Genomic DNA, 4,681 nt, shown 5'->3' on the forward strand with positions numbered 1-4,681 from the left:
ATCCGCCCGAGGTCTTGACAGTACGGACCGAGTGCAGCGAGGTCCGTACAAAAAAGACCGAGGGCCGATATTCTTCCAGTACGGTCCCGAGCAAGCTTGGTTAATAAGAGATTTATTATACGACTGAAGTTCAAACGGACACAAGTGCGGTATCATTCGGGACCATTCGGGACAGTGCCCGGTCCAATACTGAGAAAATATTGACCGGCAATAGAGCACTTTGATTGGTTGATTTTAGTTATTGGCCCTCTGACTGCCCGATTCGTGTAATAAAAACCGGTATTTTGGCCGAAAATTTGTATTTTCATATTCTCCATACATTCATCACTCCTGCGCGAGGACCAATCATCTTGACCGTGCAGAAAGAAATAATCCAGCGCCGAACTTTCTCAAAGTGATATTTTCATAAAACATAATATAGAAAAGCAGAAATTAATGTTTCCAACACTATTTGTGAACAAATAATGTTTTCTGTTTAAAGAGGGAAAGGATTTGTTTATTCTTTGCTTGTAATTGTAGACGTGGAAGTTTCCAATTGTGCATGAATGAACATCTGACTGATCGGAGCCGTGTTTCGTGTAGCGGAAGAAATTACCGTGTTATAGGATGGAACTTGCAGTCGTTGCTGAGAGCTTGTTTACACCGAGATGCCTATTATCATACCAAATGCTGTTGGATGGCCTCCAGTTTCTGTTAAGAAATTGGAATAGTGCTTCGCATTCTGGATTTAATTGACAGCGGTGTAGCCGTCGGCTTTACTGCCAGTTTTTTCAATTATTTGTTTTTCTCGACACTTTCAGCATCAGAAACACCATCTTGGTGACTTTTTGTGGCTTCGTCGTGCGCTATGGAGACGAAATTGTCGCCCTTCGCATCTTTACCAAATACAAACCTGCTTTAATTTTTTTAAGACTTCGCTGGCCTTCAAAGCCACGGCGGCAACAGAATAATGAGATTTGGAACCATACATTTCTCAAAAGAAATAATGGGCGTGTGAGTGTAAGAATTTCACTCTTTTTGAGGTTTGTCTAAGTCATCCTGTTCAATGACCGGTTTGTGGGTTGTGTTTCGCATGCCCTCTTTTTTGTTTTGTTTTATTTTTGTATCCAAAATCTGGTTTGAGAGAATAAATTTTGGGTGTCCGCAAAGCGAGATGCCACAGTTGTTTGGTGGCGTATTGAGGTATCTTTCAATGCCATGTCTCAGCGAAAGTAGGGTTGCACTGCCATAATTTCCGCCATGCACCCTTGTTACGAATGTCGGCATAAAACTGACGGGGATTTTCATCTATCATCTTTGAAAGTGTCTTTTCGGCCAAATCTGTTTACTCCACTGTAGAAAAATAAATTGCAGTATTTGTTCACTTAAAGTTTTTGTGTGGGACAAAACGAAGGAACTTATGCGGTATAGCCTTTTTATGACTAATTCTTCGTGGAAAATATTAAAATGTTTCGTTAATATCGGTGGACAACGTAATTTAGCGAAGTTGCTCTTCTTAATGCATTTCAGTTTCGTAAGAATTGTTTGACTTGTACTGTTTTCACCAACCTGTGTGAACAGAAAGCGCCCATTGTGTTACCTTTCTGGAGCTGGCAGCCTGGAAATTTTGGACGAGGTTGTCAAGGTCTTGTTCATTCATCTTTGCAAATCTTCTCTTCTTGTTGCTATTCTCCTCTCCAGCCCCCTTCTTTGCGGCGTTCACATCGCTTTTTTCGTTCGCTAGCTTATCTAAACCAAACGCTGCCGACAAATTAAAACCAGAAAACTCGTCACGAGTGGGAGCCATTTTTTCGGGACTGAAAAAGTTCTCAATTTCTACGGGTAGACAGGCAAATAAATAAAAATTTGACCAATCAGAGTGCTCACAGTATGCGAGTTATTTATTACGTGTATATATTTAAGAGTCGTACGACTCGCAAGGATCGGTTAAAGTATTCGCGAGTCGCACGACAGTACAGCTCGTCTGATACATTCACGGTTAGTGCTGCTCATCAGGGAGACATACAGTTTTTCACCTCACATCACTGGCGTGGTGGTTTGTCGCATCCTACGATCTCTACGATTCGTCGATCCATATGGACCTTGATCTGTGCATTTCTCGCAGTGCTTTTCAGTACAACAAGGATTACTCATGTTATTTGTACACTTTACGTGGTGCTTTTAGAGCGAGGAATACAGTCTTGTTTGTGCTCTTTGCGTGGTACTTTTTTAGTAAAACAAAGAATACTCTTGTTATTTGTGCACTTCATGTGGTGTTTTTAGAACGAGAAAAACTATTGGTGTCCGTGCACTTAGCGTAACGCTTTTTAGTAGTACGAGGATCTTCTTGTTTGTGTACTCAGTGTAGTGCTTTTAGAACGAGGAATGTTCTTGCCGTTTGAGTACTTCGCGGGGTACTTTAACCACAAGGAACACTCTTGTTATTTGTGGACTTTGTGCGTGATCTGCTCAAATCTTACTAGTCGACACACTGTGAATATATTAGACGACCCCGTTCGGTCGTAGGAGTCGTGAATACATTAGACGATCCGTTACGAGCTGTGGTAATGGACATGCATGGTCCTCACAAACCCCACAGTTAGGCATTCGCTTGATTATATTTTATTCGGTTTACTTGACTTGTAATTCAATGATTCACTCTTGATGCGTAAAAAGGTACGAAATTATGCTTCTCATTTGCATGTATTACAACTGTTTTTCCCCGTGCTATAAGAATCCGGCCTTTATTTTTCACCTCGTTATTTTTCCCAAATGTTTAAAACTTCAGAAAGACAAAGGATAAGTATCTACCTGGAAACCACATGTGAAACTTTTGCACATGAGACGAAATCAGTTTCGTTAGCGTGGCTTAGATTATTGTCAAGTCATCAAGTAATTCGCTTGCGAGCGAATATTCTTAAAATGATGATTAACAACACTCTTTAACACCCAATGTTCAGGCACGTAGGTGACAGGCTGGTCGTAGTTTTGGACCATATGTTGTTACAGGCATTTCTTCCCATATACGAAATGAGCAATGAAAGTAGTGACTTTAGCAGTTTTACGCATTGGGAAGGGAAGAGAAGGAAATTAAGTCTTTGAATGAAATATAAACCTAATAGGTCCGCTTTTTTTGCTTTGAAATGATGTGAAAAAGGGACAACGTGCTTATACACGATTCCGCATTTACGGGTTGCCGTCATGTCCTCTATGAATGCTTTTGTATTTTTCAATTAGATGACACACAAATCACTCTTCTAGTTCTAGTCCAGTACGCAGTCATTCCTCTTGAGATAAACACAATGAACACAACTATTATTTTCATTTAACTTGGAAAACAAAGAGATCTATTGCTTTCCGGCCATAACAATACATAAGGTTAGGTTGACACAGACCCTTTTCACACCAAAGCATGACCATGTTCTGTTAAACTTGGTCTAAATTTGTTTTCTTCATAGAAGGTGCTCAAACCGATGCTTGCCGACTTCAAATTAAGTACATTGAATACAAAATTTAGCAACTACTTGGACCATATAGAGAATTCAGTTTTTTAGTTCTTCGTTTCTGTTTTTTGACTCAGTCAAACCCGGTTTGACGAAACCTGTTTTGTCGGTGTGAATGGGGTACAATCCACTGCATTTATATACAGATAAAATCTGTATACTTTTTCAGTATAAAATTTAGTCTGTCTAGCGATCACAAAGAGCACTTAATCTTCCCACCCTAAAACGGTAAAGAATCCCACCTAGGAAAATGTTATCGAAACTATTCAACTGTTCTGAAATGAAATGCGTAGTTCCTGTTTCTTTCTTTGTACAAAAAAAAATTCAAACTTGACGAATTAATTTCCTTAAAACCTTTGGTAAATGATATGTATATTTGGTAAATAAGTGTAAGGTTAAGGAGATAATCTATATACCATAAGAAAACTAAAAGATCTCATTTAAACATGACTCACCTACAATTCCAACACAGACAAATGTTAAGAACTGCGTACTTTATGATTTCTTAACAAAGCTAAATTAAATTAAAAGTCAGGAATTTACCAGCCAACGGTTGAAGTGCAGAACAGTTCTATGGTTAAATAAGCTGCAATTTCTTTCAGTCTGCTAGTCGATTTTACTAACTTGAGGCTTTGGCTTAATGTATTTACAGTTTTAAGAAAGCCATTCGTTTATTTAAACGTTTTTAGCGAAAGATTAATACCTCAAGTCCTTACAGTTCCTATATTTTTCATAAAAATATAATTTGACAGAAACCTTTTAATGTGACTCAGAATGTTTTCGTCATTTTTTAACAACAAATGTTTGATGGATGAATGTTACCACTTTTTTCTGTTCGTTTCCTTGGATGCAATGCAAAAAATGTGGGCAAGTCTTTTCTAACAAGTTCTGAATTTTGTTTGCAAGCTTATCACAGCAACACTATATTCTCCTAGAAACACCCTTACATTGAAGTTTTGGGCCAGTAACTTGAAATGGAGTTCGTTGACAATCATTTTTCTTCTTTATTTTTCAATCGTGATCAGCATATCATGATCACTCAACTATTTACCAAAGAATGGCATCCCTACGCACATAAGAGGTAGGCACAGGAACACTGAGATGTTATAGAAAAAAGATATTACATGCCGATACGGAGTAGCACTGAACGACTCCGTATGTTAAATCGTTAAAAACTATAAGTATCTGCTAAATAATAA

This window comes from Stylophora pistillata, chromosome 4 (assembly GCF_964205215.1).
Source record: "Stylophora pistillata chromosome 4, jaStyPist1.2, whole genome shotgun sequence".
NCBI lineage: Eukaryota > Metazoa > Cnidaria > Anthozoa > Scleractinia > Pocilloporidae > Stylophora > Stylophora pistillata.